The sequence below is a fragment of the Seriola aureovittata genome, chromosome 16 (genome assembly GCF_021018895.1).
Source record: "Seriola aureovittata isolate HTS-2021-v1 ecotype China chromosome 16, ASM2101889v1, whole genome shotgun sequence".
Lineage (NCBI taxonomy): Eukaryota > Metazoa > Chordata > Actinopteri > Carangiformes > Carangidae > Seriola > Seriola aureovittata.
In genome coordinates, this window is record NC_079379.1 from 6,007,729 (window position 1) to 6,027,266 (window position 19,538).

Genomic DNA, 19,538 nt, shown 5'->3' on the forward strand with positions numbered 1-19,538 from the left:
TATTATGTCTCTTTTTACAGATACATGATTTTTTTTTGTCAGACCACAATAGTATGCAAATTCCCTCCCAGGGCGTGTCACACATTTTCCTGTTTTGTCACTGACTGCAAAATGGCCACCTGGTTAATGAGTGAATGTGAATAAAAACAAAAAGAGGTGATTCCTGTGGTTGGATTCGGCTGAGTTTTTGTTTTCCCTTCTGGTTTTTGAAGTTCGAGGCCAATGTCTTTTTCTCAGTTCATTGTGTGAGTGGTGACCATTTCAAAAAGGTATGAGACGTGGAAGGATTAGTGGACATAAGCCCAAACCCAGCAGGCACCAGACGTCAGTATAACGTCCGACAGATGTTGCTTGGGAATGAAAATCAGATTGATGTCAAATTCCTACATTGCCTAATTGACATAGTGACGTTTAGCAGACATTGGATTTTGCCCAACATAAAGATGGATTTGACATGAGACGTTTGGAAGAAGAGGAAGGATTTTGGTTACTTAGCAACACAATTTAAAACCAACAAAATATCACTATCAGCCGTCGTCAGTTATTCTACGTCAAGTTAATGTTGGCATTTGACGTTGTCCTGAATTCAAATATTAAAGTCTAACAACGTTGCTGGCCAGCTGTCTGTCAGCAGGGAGGGGCCCTGGGGCCCCTCGGTCAGAGCCTCTGCTTGGAGTGGCTGGTAACATTTCTTGGTGGGAAAAAGCATGCAACTACAAGGAGACACAAAACAACCACAAAGAGACACAAAATGACCACAGAGAAACAAAAACAACCACAAAGAGATGCAAGAAAATAACAAAGAGATGCAGAATAACCACAAGGAGATGCAAAACAGACACAGTGAGATGCAAAATGACCACAAATGATGCAACTGTGTCTCTTTGCAGTCTTTGAGTCTGGGTGTCTTGTTTCCATGAAGGAGGTTTGGAGGAGCATTTAAATATTTGTGCCCATAAAAACGTTTTTAAAAAAAAAAAAAAAAAGACCTTGGATTATCATTAACTAATGAGAAGTCCACTTCAGTAGCAAGAACCTTTTGTCAGGGCAGGAGACAAACTTTTCTTTTCACTGTCTTGGTTTTTTGGCAGGGCTGTTGTTGCCTCAAAAGCTTTTTATCTGCAGAAATTTGTGACACTGACGGCTCTTGATTACTATTTTAAAGACTATTTTAAGCCTTGAGTGGTTCAGTTTTTAACTTTTGTTGCTAAGCAATGTTGGCCAAAACTCTGCTTATTGGCTAGAGCTGGCACTTTTGCCTGGCAACATTACCTGATTGTGTATTCTGGAGACACTGGCAAGAGCTTCCAGTTGCAGAAAACTCTTCTGCAAAGATGGCTCGGGCTGTGGCGTCAATCTTATTTCAAAGGCCCTGTATTATTTTCACCGGCTTGTCCCTAAATGCATCACGTCTGAGCATAAAGAGAGTGTGCTTTGTGATAGTTATAAAATAAGCAGTTTACTTAATAAGCAGTTTCTTCAGTGAATTTGACTTTGAATAAACTCCTTACTGGCAGCTAGTTGCAGACGTCTAGTTCAGGGGATGAAAACCTGCTGCTGCAGAGGGAGGGTCAATTAAGAAATTGGCCAATATACAGGATTTTAACAGTTGTGTGGGGGGAAAGAGGCCAGCTCATGACATGTCATGATGTGATGCATTTGCTGGAGATGCCCATAATCGGAAAACACCTGGAAAGTTGCCTGGTTAAATGCTCAAAGTTAAATTTGTTCATCTATAAAAAAAACATGGAAATGAATGTGTTCGCAAATGAACCGATCCTGAATATCAAAACATAGGAAACAAATAAAATGAAACCACAGATACTCTTTTTCTTTACTGAGGAGAGAAGCTGCCTTTCATCCTGGAAATATATGGCTTAAGTCTTAACATGAGCCTGGTGCATTGCACTTAATCAAATCAATCAAACTTTATTTTGTATAGCAGCTTTCATACAGATTAGTGAAATCCAAAACGCTTTACAGATGACTGACAGTCACATATTAAGACAGTACAAATATAAAAAAATAAAATAATTTGAGACTAATGAACATGAGAAATAAAAATGTAATCTGTTAAATATAATAACTAAAACATTCAAATTTAGACTAAATGTTGTTTAAGCTGCCTTAAAACTAATGTTTTAACAGTGATGTGTTTAAGTGACAGAGAAAATAGGCGATCAATAATAGAATTACACTCAGGGTGATTAGGAGCTTGTTTCCAGTCATCTTGTTGTGAACACACACATTTCACCACAAAGGTTAATGGTCAAAGAACCAGTTAAAAAAAAAATCCACTCGATGATAAAATAAACGTGATAAACATAAAGAATCCCACAGTAAAGACCAGGCGGAGTGTAGTGCTGACTTCCTCCTGTAGGTGTCGCTCTCTGTCATCTTTTCTCAGAAGTGTGAAGGGGATGTTTCTACACTCATTGCATCTGATCAGCTACAACAAGCCCATTTATCAAAAATACATGAGCCTGATGAAATGCACACAGCAATCTCAGGGACGGGGAAACTTTACTTCCACTCCCACACTTCTTTTCTGATCAGAACCAATTCAGGATCCTTTAGGTTTGACCTAAGTTGCTCACCGGGTGTGATGATGATGATGGTGATGATGATGATGATGCACCAGAGCAGGCTGCTGTTTGTCAGGTCAGCTCCAGGATCAAACAGGTGTTAAAAGAAAATTAACACACTGGCATTTTTACAGCGATCATCACCACACCATGGAATTTTATTTACATTTTCAGGCAAGAATGGCTTTTGCAAATATTTGATTTTGACTACAACATGCTTTAGAAAAATGAATCACTCAGATATTGCAAAAAATAATAATAATAAATAAAAAATAGGATTATATACATCAGAGCAAACCTATGTGCCTTCAGGAATGTTGCATGGAGATACCACTGCAAATAAAAGTGTCACTCCATTCTATAAAGTCATTTTAAACTCAATATGGAGCTCATAAGTTCCTACATGAATCTATAGGGGGGTTATAGTGATGTTTGGTAACAGCCACCCATGCTGTAAGTCGTCAAACAGCAGACCGGTGCAGATCAGGGCTGCAGCAGGGAGACAGGGGTGCATGGCTGCAACATGCCTGCGCCTTTCGACCGCAACCCAACCAGTCGTGCCAGCGTCCAGCTCCGCCATAATCAAACTTTTCTGTACATTTTCACGTCACCTGGACGCGAAACATAAATTTGGCATCCTATGCAAATATATGCTGACGTAAAAGATCATGTGGTTTTTGTCGTCGATCCCCCCTATGAGCAACGAGGAGGCTTTTTTTTCTCCTCTCTACTGTTGTCTTTAGGTTAGCTATGCTACAATCTTTACTGTACCCTGCGCTAGCTATATGCGCCCCGCACCGCACCACTCTGGATATCTGGGAATAATCAACTTCCAGCTTGTCGCACCCTGCAACCGGAGACTACACACAGGTAGGACACAAGGGAAACTTCTAATTTTTTTAACTCCTGGAGAGAAATTTTGTCCAAAGTGACCGCAAAAGTGAAGTTATTAAAGCGGGTTGGTTGCAGCCAGACTAGCCGCCTGGCTGGCTGGCTGTCTCTGCCCAGGCTGCTGCTGCTGCTAGCGACCGTCCCCTCCATCACAGGCTCTCAGAGTGGGAATCACCTTGCTACCACCCAGCGAACCTCCACGGCAGCCAAACTAAAATTAAAACTGTTAGATACCTGGTTGTCAGGCAACTTTAGTTGCTGTGCGACTGGTCTCGGGTTATATTTGAGGATAGTTGTCAGACAAGTGAATGTCATCCGGTTCGCGTTGTTTTTTTTGGTGGCCAACTTTTGCCGTCCCCCCTCCACCCCCGGTGAAAGTGCACATAATAAATATATTAGCCAGCGGAGCTAGTCGTTAGCCAGTTAGCCCCCGCTAATGACGGACAACCCGGTGAAGCTAAGTGCTTTAGCTTTAGCCTTTACCCGCACACAGCAGCACGAAACGTGGCTGCCGTCTCTGGATGTTATGCTTTCATGTCGGGAAATGCATTTGTTTTGGCTGGCTCCCTCTCCCCTTCTTCCCCCCGCGAGTTAGCGTTACTCCGCCGGCCCAAGTAGAAAATAATCCCGGTGTCTTTTTTTCGTGACACGGTTACGGTGGAGCGAGTGACAGTTGGGTTTGTAGTGTCGGTTCAAGTGTTGTTGTTGCCCGCTGTATGTTAGGTTCAAACGGGGCTAGCTAGCAGACAGCCAGTCTGGCTGGTTGGGTCATCTGAGGTGAATCCGCCGTCAGCGGGCTGTATGGAAACACAGTCGCTGCTAACGGCGGACTGGTTTTTAACTGTTTTTTACAGACGCGGACCATCAGTTTACAGGCGTGTTCGGTTTTTAACTGGTTTGTGTCTTTGAACCAGCTGTCTTTAACGTTAGAGACGCTTTTCTGTCTGTTTTATATGGAGACGGACTGTTGGTGTACATGTTACTGTACTACTGTACGGTGCTACAAACGAACTGAATTAGTTTGATATTAAACTGTTTTACATCGAAACGAACCATTGGTTTATGATTTTTACCTATTTATCTGCTTTATACGGAGACATATAAGTCAAATAAGTTTGTTGAATTTTGTTATTTAATTGGTTTAACGTTAAATACGAACGGTTTGTCGCTGCTTTGGCTCAGAGAGACTGGTTGCCTGTTTAGTGAACAGACGCTGACTTCATGCCAATTAATGGTAGACTGGTTTTCTACTGGTTTATATAGAAACAGGCTGCCTGTATGTACAGTTTGAACAGAAACAGGCTGTTGATGTTTTAAACTGTTTTTTGAAGAAACTTGCTGCACAACATTAGACTGGTTTGTAATTGTTTTATATATATATATATGATATACACTTATATGCATTCGGTTTTAATCAGTTGTATAATTTTGATTATTTTGTCTTGATAAGTTTATATTTTAAAACCGGTGGTGTGTTGTCTAGTTAACTGGTTGATACAGAAACTAGACTGTTGGACAAACTGGTTTATAGCTGGTGTGTTGACCCAGATTGTGCACAAGGAAATATGTGAGTTTACTGGTATATTGTCTGTTTATAGACCAAGATGGTCGGTATATGATATGGCAGTTCCTTTCTCACAATTCTGCTCATAAACAAACTTTCCCCTTTTCCAAGTTCAACCAGTTCAGGCTCAGTTATGTTCACCGACCCAATTTTCTACCCAAATCTTTGTTACATAAAAACATGAATAATTAGGTGTGCCTCGCAAGCCGTTTTGGGCCATATGCAGGGACGTGGCTGCAAATGAACAAAAGCCTCGACAACCTGTGACCCTAGTCAGAAAATATTTTCAACAAAGAATCCCAGTTTTTCTGCTCTGCCTGTTGTCCTCGTATGACTCCCTGAAGTTTGTGATTGGAGTCTGAAGGACGTACAGGAGGAAGATTTCTGTCAGGCTTAGATGAACAGGTGTGTAAACTGGATTTGGGCAGGTTTTACCCTACACCACATCCCTGACAGTGTGACTGAAGTGTGTCTTGGCTCTTGGAAATCATTGGAGAGGCTCAGATTTGGCGGCAGCTCCTCCTCCTCCTCTTCCTCCTTCCTCCATACTGCCCGGTGACAGTTAACATCCACCTCCTCCCAGCCGCTGCACTGTATGGCTCTTGTTCAAAGTGTGTCAGATTTTTTAATATTATCTCCCTCTCGCCTGTTCTGGTTCATAATCACATTTCCTTTTCCATTGACCGATTTTTTTTTTGTCTCATATTTTGCTGCTATTGTATTGCCGCCGTGTCAGGCTTTTTAATCCTATGATATGGATGCAGGGATCAGTCAGTCATGCTGCCAGTCTCCAAATCAGAGCGCGCTCGCTTGCTCTCTGCCTGCTATTTATTTGTCACAAACGCCAACACACACACACACATCACACAGCTCTCGTGCGCTTTCCCTTCCTCGCTTGGAGACTTCTACACACACTCACACATTCTCTCGCTTTTCCTCTTCCTGTTCTGACACGCTGCTATTTCTTTGACACACACTCACACACATTTTGCCGGTTCCTAGGGAAATGCAGCTGTGATTTGCTGTTGCCACCTGACCTGTCACCCCGATCCACAGTCCGCCCCCTCCCCACCCCCCACACAACCCACACACACACACACACACACACACACACACACACACACACACACACGCACACTCTGCAGCGATAGTAAGCTTTTATTTCACCATTTAGACTGTTCACATAATTGGTTTTTATCACCAAAAATTGCAGCTTGACGCATGTTTTTTTAATTATTTGTGTCGATTGAAATGGACCCCATTCTGGGTTTGTGTTGCCCTCAGTGGCATTCAGTCATGAGGGTTTATGACAGCTATATGAGCCTGAATGAACACACACTCACACACCCGCACACATACATGCAGACACACTTTGTGACAGCTAACATCACACACACTCTTTGTTGCTCTATCAAACTGCTATTTATTTCACACACATGCAGAAAGCATGCATGACAGCTGCGTCTTGCACACATGCACACGCACACACATGCACACACATATTCAGGCTTATTTTTCCACTCATTCTTTTTTGCTTTTATTACACACACACACACACACACACACACACACACACACACACACACACACGTATTATCATTGCTATTGCTGCAATATGAAATAGTGAGAGGCTGTGTGTGTGGGTGTGTGTTTGGGAAAGAGAGTATGAGCGTGCCAGGTTGTGTGCGAGTGAGTGAAGTGGCAGTGATTTCGTGTGTGTGTGTGGTGAGTCACTGGAGAGCATGAGCATGGTCAGAAACACTCAGTGTGTGTGTGTCATAGTGTCCACCCTCCCTCGCTGCTGGAGCTCTTCATGGGGAAACTCAACACACACACACACACACACACACACGCACTTGCTGTATTGGATCTGCACGGCTGCTGTTGGACCAAACCCACCTTCCACGTCGACTGGGAGGGTTTAAGGGTTTGGGGTGCGAAGTCTGCATTAACGTGAGCACCAGAGATCCTCGTTTGACCACATTTAACTCCCGACTCCTCCACACATTAAACAAGCTTTTATTTTGGCGGTCAGTCAGCTTTAATAACCTGTGTTCTTGATTCCTCGTTGCTGAATTTGACGTCTATCTGAGAGATTTCATTTGTTGATCTTTGCTTTCCTCATATGCAAATCTGCTGAAATGAATATGGTTCTGCTTTTTTTCTTCTTCATATTTTCTGCCATGTTAACATCCTGCACCAGTGGAGATTCTCTCATTACACACTGTGAAATCAATTTTTAAAAAGTTATGTGCAAATAATCCACACCAATATTTGTTCCTGCTGTAAAAAAAGGCTTTTCCCCATGTACGGTAATTTTCCCTCTTGGACCCAATACTCCTAAACATTAATCCTCTTCTAAACTCTCGGTTACTTATTTCACATTTAATTGGCTGTTTTCCTGTTGCACATTTTTTTTCTAAACTGGCAATAACAAACATACAAACTATCGCACAGCAGTTCAGTTTTTACATCTTCACATCTGGTAAATCTGTCGATCGGGGGATCAGAGTTAATGTTGGACAAATTAACTTTAAGGTAATTTTAAAAAACTGTATAATGTCCTGTCCATTCGGTTTCCTGGTCACAATGAAATTTTATAAATAAATATATTAACGTAAGGGATCTGTATCAAGATTGTTTTGCCAGATAGAGCTTGTCGATTAATCAATTAATCGTTCAGTCATTTCAGTTGAGCAGAAATAATCCAGTTGTTATTTCTGCAAATTGACAGACAGGAACCTGTCCAGCTGTATCCGTCTCATCCACACTTTTTGGCATTCTTGTGGCCATTTTTTATTTATTTATTTATTTGTTACTGTTTTTGTGGCCCTTGCACAGGAAGATGATCTTGTTCTTAATCTCAAAGCTCTGATTGCTTGGTGTTTGTCCAACTGGGTAAAAAGTCGCCGGCGAGCACAATAAAATGACTAAAACATATCAGAGATGAGATGTGGTTTGTGACTCAGAGGACTGGAAGGTAACATGACTCAGCTCAAAGTCAGTGGCAAAAGTATTGATTAATCAACTACTGCTACTAAAGATCCATGGTTGATATGTGCATTTGAATTTGATTTAATTAAAGCATCTGTATTGGTTATTAAGAATCAGATATAATTTAACAGCATCCATATCTGATGTGGCTCCTTCTCTGTGATGGTATTTGATTTGATTGCTTCTGTTGTATCAGTCATTAATCATTCTGACCCTGTTTGTGTGTACGGGAAATGTCACCTGAATCGATCCAGTTGAAAAATATTGATCGCATTATAGAAAAAGGTTAAAGGTCCCATTTTGTACACTTTTCCATGGTTGTATTTAAAGTGTTGATCCATAAGAAGATATATTTGTGGTTTTAAGAGCCAAAAACCATTTCAGTGTAGTTTTATGTCTCCTCTCTCAGGCTTCTCTCTAGAGCTCTAGTAACAAGAAGTCGGTGAGCCAATCAGAAGAGAAGAGGCTCAGAGCCTCTCTTTTGATTGGCTGACTGTTTTCTGAGCGATCCAATATAAATAAAGTAGATTTCAGGTAAACAGTCAGAGAAACAAAATCCTGCAAGGTTGGACGGTGGGTCTAGGTGGGCGGGGCTGGGGGCGGGGCAAAGAGCGGTGACTGCTTTGTTGTGACTTCACAAAGTTACAGAAGTCCTGATGGCTCGTTTTAAGACACAGTCTTTGAATACGGGCTGTGTGCATTTTGTCTGTGGATCACACACTGTTATATCTTTGCAGTGTTAATATAGAACCTAGACCTGTTTTATAATCAAAAAAGACATGGACATCGCACTTTCTACAATATGGATCCTTTAAAACAACAGAAATATTAACAGTAATACTGATGGAGTTTGAGTGTGCTGTGGTCTGAGTGCTGCTTCAGCGGCTTTTCCACACTGCCAAGAATAACTGGGGGAAACACTGAATACTTGTAATTGTTTGAAATTTTTGGCAGGATGAGGCCAAATTTTAGGATATTGAATACTGGCACAAAAAAGCAGAGTTAGTCCAAAAATATCAGCGTCAACTTATTTGAAAACCTGCGTGGGTCAAACAAGAAAACAGAGGAGATCATTTCACACTTAAGTTTACTGTACATGTGAATGACATGTTCCTAAAAATACAATGTGTGCAGGGATGAAATCAAACTTAAATGCAGTGACAGAAAGAATAAAATACAGGAGAAATGCAAATGAGTTATTTTTGCAGATGAGATAAAACAAGCAGAGTTGTAGTGTGCTTGTCAGCAGAGAGCTGCGTAAAGTAATTAATATTAATGTAACATGCAAATAAAACAGTAAGACTTCACTTGTGTTGTCTTCAGGAAGAGTGGTATAGAAAGCTGGTCTTTATCCAGCGCTGCAGGGAGCTGCGTGACTGGTAAACAAACCAACAGTAAACATGTCGTCTTGCACATGATGAAGTGTCTGTCTGAACCAATCACTGACAAACGTGTCGCCTTGTTTTTTCGGGAGCTGTAACTGTAGTTACCCTGCCGGGGCAATCAGTTTAACATCGATCTGCAGTTCAGTCCCCGCCCACAGCTTCATCAGTCTGAAACACCACAGAGGGAGGTCACATGATGTTACAGAGTCAGATGTAGTGACAAGAAAATAATTGAGGTTATAGAATAATATAAAGCCAGGATGATCTGAATGGATCGAATGGGCCTATCATGATGTTTTTGGGGGGTCACTGCTCACTGAAAGGGGACATGAACAAGACTGTGAAAACTGGACACACAGTAAGTGCTAAAAAAAACATCGAAATGACAAGAGAAAAAAAATTTATATGATACATAACTCATTTGAAATTTTGGGGTATTATAAAATCATGGATTAAAAATGGGGCGATATGGAAAATACCAGACCAAACCAAACCTGTTAACTGCTACTCTCAAATATTCTAACCAGGATTTTTCTGAAAGGGAAACTTCATTTGTATCCAGAAAAGTAGATGACTGTATTTACTGTAGCTCCTATGTAGAATGACTTATTCAAAATTACTAAATAATCTTAAAAATAATCATCAGGTTTTGGATTAAATTTATTATTATTTTCATCATTGATTAATCTGTTAAGTAATTGTTTTCTCAGTTGATGTTGGTTCATGAAATGACAGAAAATAATAAAAAAAAAAAAAATTCCAATATGTTACATTTACAGTAAGGGACTTCTGGCTTTACTCGACTCGATTGATGATAATTTGGTTTATTTCGGTTCGATAGTTTCGACTCTAATTCTGCTGAAAACTGGTGTTAATTATTGATCAGCTATGTAGTTTTCCGGCAATGGCAATAATGATAAACTGACAGTTAAAGCTGTGGATACCAGACGTCTGACATGTTGCAGTCAGTCAGTTTCAGTAGCTTAAGTTTATATTTTCAAAGACTGACAGGACAAACTGCTGCTCAGCTCTGAATGCTCCAAATCTAAGTGAAGACCTAAAAATAGGTGCTGTTGTACAGTGCGCTACCTGCTAGCGTTAGCTGTCTGGCTCCTTCTTTAGCTAGAACTTACACAGTTGGAAAATGGAAAAATAAACCTTTTTGTTGGTCTTTTTGAAAGGCAAAATGACACAATTCACTTGGTATTTAAAAAAAAAAATCAAAATTATACAGAGTGGTATTGTTTCCATAATAATAAATCTTTGCCAGAGTCTACAGACACCAGCTTGTGAGGCACTTTTACCAAATAACACCCTGTGTTTTTAAGTCTGGCTAACGTTACCTGCCGAAACACTGATGTTAATGGACTTGAGCTGATAGTGCAAACACCATTATTCTGCTCTTGACTTTATGGGGGAGAATCAGGCACAGGATGAATTTCTGTTTTTACAGGGGTCACCGATGTAATGGTGCACATTGGATCAAACATGCAAGTTTTAACCAAAGGAAGATCATTTCCAAAACACTGCAGGTTTCTCTTTGGAGGAATAAAATTATCATCTGATGAATTTACTGAACGTCCTTTAAAAAAAAAAAAAAAAAAAAAAAAAAAAAAAGTCAGGAAATTTGCTTCTGTTTTATGCCATCAATCATCTGGTGAAAGTCGGTGTCACTTTTTTTTTGGGGGGGTGTCTCATATTTAGAGCGAAACACTTCAAAAAACAGATGCTGTGTTTGTTATCACTGCTTATATTATTTAGATTTCCTTTTTCTTAAATCTGCGAGAAGTCATTTTTATTCATGAAGAGAGAAAAGAATGCTTATTTTCTCATTAAAGCCTGCAGTGTGTGTTTCTCAATTACTCAACACATGAGCGACCAGCAGCACTGATGGGGTCATCAGGTAAAAAACGAGAGATTAGCTTCCCCTCCTGAACTGTGATTTGCTGAAGAACCCCCTCCTCCTCACGTCTGGATCGTTAATTTGAACCTTGATTCAAACCCTCATTTATCCAGAGAAAGCTCACTGAGCACGGTTCCCCCCTTTTTCATCAGAGTCCTCATTGATATTCATATGTTTCCTCATGTTCACATCTGGGGGCCGCACAGTAACACTACAAGCCCGTCTCAACGTCAGCTCCACAGGGGGAGGACGCTGCCATGCTCAAGAGAACTTCAGCAGAGGGTAGAAGAGATGTTTCTCTTTCACCCATCTCAGTATCTCCACATTTTCCCAGTGACCCTCTGTCCAGGCTGGGGGTTTCACAAAAATTCACCGTTGGGCGATAAACTGTATATTAGAGATGTTCCTATTTTTTTTCATTCCTAATACCGATTCCGATACCTGAACCTGTGTGTCGGCCGATACCAAATACCGATCCAATACCGCTGCGTTAAAAAAAATTTACTTACTTAATGCGCAATTCGAAAAATTCGAACTAAAAAAAACTAATAATGGAAACGCACAGGTTTCGAAAAATCTTGCATCGCAAAAAAAAATGTATACGCTCGCATGAGGTAGTTCAGCATTTAAGTCACATGACATCCAAAAACACTGCAGACTATTATCTCCCATAAATCCCTGATATATGGCAACAGATGCCCTCGTCACCTCCAATTTTAAATACTACAACGGCTGTAGCAGTGGATGTAATCGTCCCAACGGTTAGCACATGCTGGAAATCTGTCGCCATGATTAATTGGAATGATATCACAAGAGGAGAAAACCCAGCTTTAATATTATTATATAAATCCATTGATAATCGAATAATCGCTTACCTCATTAAACAAAAACCCCAAACGTTCTTAGTCTCAGTCTTTTCTCTGTTTTACATCATTGTCAGTTGATTATGTTCGAGATTTTAACTGTTGATCAAACAAAGACGTCACTTATCTTCCGGAAGAAATAAGCAAAAGATTAATTGATGAAGAAAATACTCCTAATTAGCAGCAAATTTTCTTTATAAATTAAGACAAACTGTATTACAAATGGTGAACTTTATTATGAAGAACATATTTATGGCTGTAAACAGTTAATTTTAAAAACATTTTTCAACAAATAGTTGGATTTTGAAAACTTTGAATTTAATTTAACTATTTGGTGTGGAAAATGTAAAACTAAAGGACTATTGTCGTTCCCATTGCCAGAACACGGAGCAGTGTACTCAGAGTGTGTCTGACCTTCAGCCAAAAAACCCAAGTAATCATTTTATAATTAAATGACATTCAGTTATCCTGTTTTTAAATCTTTATCCAACAAATGTTTGGTCCATTTTACCTGATGAAAAACTAAAACAACTACACTCTACAGTCTACATCCGCTCTCATGGTGAATAAATTACCAGTGGAATTTATTCATTGTTTGGCTGATTTATTTGCAGTTTATTGAGCCTTGGCTGTCAGGCTAGAGCAGGTCAGCTGGTTTTGGTTTTATTTCTCAGGCGAGCTCTGGCTGAAGTTTCTGGGAAATAAAAATGAACCCTAGATAATAATAATGATGATAATAACAATAAATCACCAGAAATGCAGCTGATGGATTAAATTCTACTCTTTTTGTAATTTGTAGCAAGACTGCAGAGCGCAACCTGCACAGAGTCCTCACGGCTTGGAGTCTAATGTGAAAGCTATTACTGTAATAACATTATAATTACATATCATTACTCAACTAACCTTAATAGATTAAATAACACGATACAGTGTGAACCAGAACATCAGTAGCAGCTGTTCTTTGTGTGACGCAGAGTGAGGCAGGTGGACAGATGTTTTTTTAATCGACTCCGCCTCCTGAATCTTCAGACCTGCAGGAACAAAAGATGGAAGACACAAAGATGATTTTTTTTTACCATAAAAAATAGAAGATGTATTTTTTTTATTTATTTGGGAAAAGAATCATAATTTCTATCTGCATTTTGAACTGACTGAATCAGCCTCATCCTGTTGCTGCTCTCCAAATTTAGGAATCTGGAGCTCTCAGTCTCCATCTCTCTCTCACACACACACACACACACACACACACACACACACACACACACAGTGTAAATAGGCAGCAATAGTTTTTGGCTGCAGACCTCTAACACATAAAAAAAAAGCTCTGTTTCTGTTTAGGCAGCATTTCTAAGAGTCAAAATGTGGTTCCAGTCTCATTCAGGTGGGACACATGGGAGGAAGGAAGCATGCAGTGGTTTCTTAGGTGGAGTAGGAAATCCCACAATGCATTGCAACAACATTGCTAAAAAAACAGGATCCCTAAAACTTCTCCTGACATTACGAGATTAAAAGCAAGTGTGAAGTATTATCTTTGTGGAAAAGTTGGTTTGAAACTTTAGAGCATGCTGTAGCCATGGCCACACCTCCATCAGTGATGTCACAACAGGTGCATCCTATCCGTGGTTAAAAGCTTTGCAGGGTTCTTAATTTGTTTGACTCACCTCACTCATTAAATATATGGCCTCTGCTCTGTCTTGTACCCTCACTACTTGTTTCCACCGAAGCTTGATAAGTCTAATATCATGTTTCATAAAGATGTAATAATTTCCTCTCACATTAGCAGGGGCACTTTACTCAAGTTCAGGCAGGGCGCCTAAACTGTAGAGTGCTGTAGTGAAACCAGAGCTTGAAGGTTCGGTTCCAGAAGTAAGAGAACTGCATTAAAAAAAACTCTGGCAGTTAGAACTACACTAATACCTAGAAAATCTAGTGAGTCAACGGTCGGCAAGTAATTCATGCTTAGGGCTGGGTTTCCTTGAAAATGTTTTTGATATATTTGATACTGATACAGATACCTTGACTTTGATACTGATTCTTAATCATACTTTTTTTGATACCAACTTGATCAAATGCATTTTAACAAAGTGAAAATTACAATACTCACTACGAAACAAATTTTAGTAGATTAGTAAGCTCAGTCTCTTTACACACTCAAACGTGTTTGTGTAAATAAACAGCTAATCATCAGCATTATTAGATCTCGCTCCAAGCATGCTGTATGCTTATTGGTTCACTGACGCTGACAAGATTTACTCATTTACTCCTTAGGTGTTGAACGTTGGTATCAAAGGACAAGGCATTTTTGATCCTCGATAGTGGCAGTCCAATTCGGTTGGTAAATGAAAGTATTGAAGTTTGATACCCAGCTCTATTCGGACTTCAGGTGGTAGAGGTGTGAACTACAACTAGAAAATTGGAAAAATGACTTTAGAAAAGGGTAAAAGTTATGATGTGATTGTGGTGAATTTTCATGGGAGCAGTAGTGTTTTCTGTGCTCACAAAGTAATCATTGTTTAACTTTCCTGAAATCACTCGATCAATCAATCAATTTGGAAAGTAAACTCCAGGAACACACACATTTTCTCAGAAAAACAGATGAAAGAAATCCCAGACGAGACGCCAGAACTTGAGCTCAGTATTAAACACTGTGGAAAAACCCAGACACATAACTGTTAGCCTGGTGGCAGATGTTGGAATCACCACATCTCCAGTTTTTTGAGCCGATCAAACAGGTCTGGTCTTGTGTTCACTGACCACAGTTTTCGTCATTTGAGAAACAATTGACCAATCAAAGCTTTGTAGGCGGGATTAAGAATGAAAGAAAGAAATATAGTGACAGGCTGTACAGGCTAGTGTTAGTCGACTTACAGAAATAACAACTTTTGAATTGACCATGATGAGCACAACTGCTTCCATTAGTTGCCAATGGAGTTTTTTTATTAACTGAAAATAATGTCAGTCGGATGGATACATCAATCGCCAGTGATTGTTTAGTGTAAAATAACTTCTCCATATATATCTAACACAGAAACCTGCTAACATGAATATAACATGAATAAGAAGTCAGGCTCAATAATGAAGTGAAAACATGTCTGGTTATCAGTCTATATTACAGGATCTTTCCACACAAGATGACTGTCCATCCTGTAGTTTATTTTAAAACCTCATAGTTACAGATGCTGTATGAGGACATATGTATATATTTAGTCACCTCACCTCCTACATCTGTATCTAAAAGAGTCATGAGGGCAGACATTACTCACTTTGTCCCTTCACTCTCAACAAAAAACCCTGCTCCTACTGAGGCCACCATCACACCGAACGTGCTGAATGTGATACTCCCCGACGGAGGCTTATTCATCTCGGATGAAAGAATCAGTTTCAGACGCAGGCAGTCAAGACGTTACCCTACTTAGCAAACTGTCCTGTCTACCTTTTTGGAAAGGGAAGTTGTCGTGAAGACTAAAATAATATCAGGGGAATCAAAGTTGGGATAAAAACTGATGCTGCAGTTCCACAATCGATCACATAACCCAATCAGTCTCATCTGAGTACATCTGAGCCGCAGGATCCCTGATTAGGCCTCAGTCCATCAACAATAACGGATTAAATGTGACTGTGCTGTGATCAGAGAGGTGCTGGTTTGAAATCTCAGACGTTGTAAATGAATGTGTCTCTTCTGCGCGGTGATCACGCTTAACAAAAAATCTATTATTTGTAGATGGTAACAAAACTGTACAGATATAAACAGTGTCAGAAATTAAAAATCAAACCAAACCAAGTGAGGTCACTTCATCCGGACGTTATCATACTGCTGAAGTTCCCTTGAGTAAACTGCTGAACTCTGAAGTGATCCAAAGCGTATCACCACACCTGCCCAGGTGCACCGAGCTGTAGCGCTGACGATCAAATGTGAAACTGTTTGGCTACTGGAAACCATAGACTGTACATAAATTTGGACGTAGCCTCTGTGACGTCACCCATAGGTTTCTGAGGAACAGTTCAGAGTGAGCTGCTCCGTTGTCGCCATCTTGGCAGTCCCTGACTCCGCCTAACTCCCAGGTAAAACAAAAATAGGCAAAGAGGTGGGGTGTGTGTGGAGCCAAGACTTTGGTACACACTGGTTTGTGGCGAGCTAATGCTCAAACCTACCATTTCAGCAGTTTCAGCCTGTCACTGTGTAAAATATGACATATTGGTCGAGCAAAAACCTGCCATATATTCAGAGTTAATCCTCTAAAATGGGAAATTCCCCAAAAATTCCCCAAATGTGGAGTGAAGCTGAATTTTTACATATTTCACAAGCTGTTTCCTCAACCCAGACGAAGCTCACTCAGGTAAGTAGCTCGTACTTCACTGTGCACCACAGCGAGTATTTAGTCTGCTGTTAAGGTAGAGGAGAACTTGAGGATTAGGGATGTAGTTCGTGTTAAACAACCTGCATTATTTTTGATGAAAAATATGTCTTCTGTGACTTTGAATATAGTCCGAATTTTCAATTCAAAGCAGTTACTACACGAGCAGGAGCAGCCGGGGCAGAGTAGCTTTTTTTTTTTTCCTCGACTTCCACCCTGCAGAGCTGTGCTGTATGCAGGTCAGTGTACTGCAGGTATTTGTCATAGTGACCTCTTTCTCCGTCTGCAGAGGCCCTGTTACAGAAATCTGAACAGACAGACTCTGGGTGTGTGTAGAGAGCCGAGCCCCTGCTGTTTGCTGCCTAACATCCACATTAATATTTCACACTGAGTTTGTGCACGTTCAGAGTTGTGTGAGTCTGGATAAAGAGCCATTAAAACACACTAGTTTCTCAAGTTACTAAAGAGCAGGACATTGTCAGTTATATCAGTCAGAGGAAGTGCGTACTTTTCAAAATAAGAGCAAGCAGGAATGTTTTTTTTGTCTTTTTTAAATCCCATTTTTCTTTTCTTGGATGGTGTAAATCTCAAAAAAGACACCTTAAAACTTAATTGCCCGAAAAGCCATTTTAACAGCCTTTTGTGCTGGCTTTTGAAGTGTGTTTTTAATTTTTTTTTTAACAGGGGTTCCTAATATACACAGTGGAGATGGAACAGGAAAAGTTTAGCTTCAAAGACCTTGAACACAAGGGTATTTTTAACCACTTTTTGTGCCTTACAGGCTGCTTCTTTGTTATTTTTATACCATTTCTGCTTCATTAGACAGTATCTATACAGTGGAAAGGTTACTGGAAGGATGGGAGAGGAAGCAAAATGTAAACCTGGAACAAAACCTAGTCCAAGACAAACATGATGGCATTTTCTACCTTTAGTGCCTTTTGTTCCTGCTGTGTGTGTGGTGTGTGTGCTGTTGTCAGACAGTACACAGAGACACAGGGAGGTATAAACTTGGGCAAAGAGCAGCCAAACTCAGGCTCGTTAGTCTCCTCCTTTACTTTTTAATGTGGTAGAAAATTCCACGTTTTGGTGAAGTGTAGACAAGGCGTAAACCGCGGGGACTATTTTTAGGCGTTGGCGGCACAGGGCTTGCGCCATCCTGCCATTTCTCTGCCTGACTCATCACCGCGACAGGAAATGAACTTCTGTCTTTCTCCACCGGTCACAGCAGCAGATGGTTTTTCCAAATTCACCAGCCACTCCTTGCTCTTTTACTAGCCAAATTAATTTCATTTAAATCTTTTTTTTTTTTTTTTCCATGAGTTCACAGACCTCTGAGTGGTTGGTTTCTTGCCAAAATGACTGACTCCGCAGGAATAACCAGGAGCACACGTAAGGCAGAGAAACCTGGCAGATGTAACCAAACTGAACCAGTCTGCCTGGTTGCAACATCACTTCCTGCTCAACAGCAATAAATAATTTGCATCAAAAACCAAATGACTGAGTACACCTTCAGTTACTGTATCGCTGCACCATTGCATGTTTGGTCAATCCAGATCAGGTAATTAGAGCCTGGGCCACTGCACTGATGGACAGGAGTAACACATAGTCACTGCCATTGATCGAAAATGAAATGTAGGTCAACGAGCGTATAATTCAACAACATGATGGCAGAGAGTTCACAATCGTCTGCAGAGAGTGAGTCGCACTTTGAGTGTCTATAAATCCCTGGAGATACGTTGGATTTCGGTCAGCAGGCGGCAGAATTGTGGAGCCTCGAGATAAAGTTGTATACAAGCTACGTAAGCTACAGTTAGCCTAGCCTACCATTCCAGCCTAGCAACCTGAGGCCACATCTCAACAGCAATGAGCCAATATACAAGAATTTACGTCTCTCGTTGTATTTGTTTGACATGAAGTGTATAAAATGTTGAAGAATAATCGCATGTCATTTAGGGCAGTGCTATTCCAAAGCACCGCTGTACGAAAGCTCTCTGACAGCGGCCTAGAGGCAAGAGAAATTCTGCTAAATGGCGGTGTAAAACTACATTTCTTGGCGGAAGAATGATCATTTGTTAACAATAAGTCATTGCATTGTTTTGTTGCTGTGTGTTTATTTTATGAAACCTTGCCAGGTATAGGTAGTAACTGTTTTGTAACAACTATATGAGGCCACGATTTACAGTGATTTTACAGCACTGCATATCACCGACCAACTCCCCTTAGCTGTTCTAAAATCTCTGTAAACCGTGGCTTCATGTTGCTCATTGGTTTATTAATTAATCAAGAAAATGATACGAAGGTTGATGAACATAATTGGAGCTGAAACAATACATTGCTTCATTGATTAGTCCTTTGGCGTAAGAAAAATAGTTGACACTTGTGGACCGACTATGTAATGGTTGTTTCTAACTTATCTTGACCATATCTTTCTGTACTATTTCTTATTACTTATCACCTTTACAGTATATTAGTGGCAAGCTAAAATAATTGATTGTCAGTATTGGCCATGCTCATTAATTGATCAGGCTCTAAAGAAAACACCGTCTTGAATTTGTCAATTAAAAATGAACGGTGGACAGAGCAACAAAATTTGCAGAGACGAGGTCTGACAGGTGAAGGTCTGACCGAGGACCGTCAGTCAGTCTCTGACCAGCTTATAAAACTTTTCTTCATCATTCCTCCCTGGTCTCCCCTCCTCCTCCTCCTCCTGTCTCCTCAAAACTGAAATGACCTTCCCACTCCAGTCAGAACAGCACAGTCACTCTCCTCTGAGTGTCGGAGGCTGAAAATTCATCTGTTCAAGAAGTACCTCACATCCTCCTCAATCATCCTCCCCTCTCCGGTTTCTTCCTCTTCTCCGTCCTGCTGTAAAAATAAAAACCCTCCTCTCCTCAGCCCTGCTGTTCCTCGTTTCCTATCTTTTTCTCACTTTCACTAATCAGCCATATTGTGACTTTGACCCTTGACCTTTGCACTATGGTCGAAAGCTTCATTAGGA

General features: G+C 40.4%; 1 protein-coding gene across 1 annotated transcript in view; it reads left to right on the forward strand.

Moving 5' to 3' along the window:
• Window positions 1–2,084: 2,084 nt before the first annotated feature.
• The window catches only part of LOC130184317 (zinc fingers and homeoboxes protein 2-like), a 125,182-nt gene continuing 107,728 nt past the window's right edge, over window positions 2,085–19,538 (forward strand). Inside the window, exon 1 of the mRNA XM_056400252.1 lies at window positions 2,085–3,455. The gene's annotated coding sequence lies outside the window, so the exon portion shown is untranslated. The remainder of the gene's footprint in view (window positions 3,456–19,538) is intronic.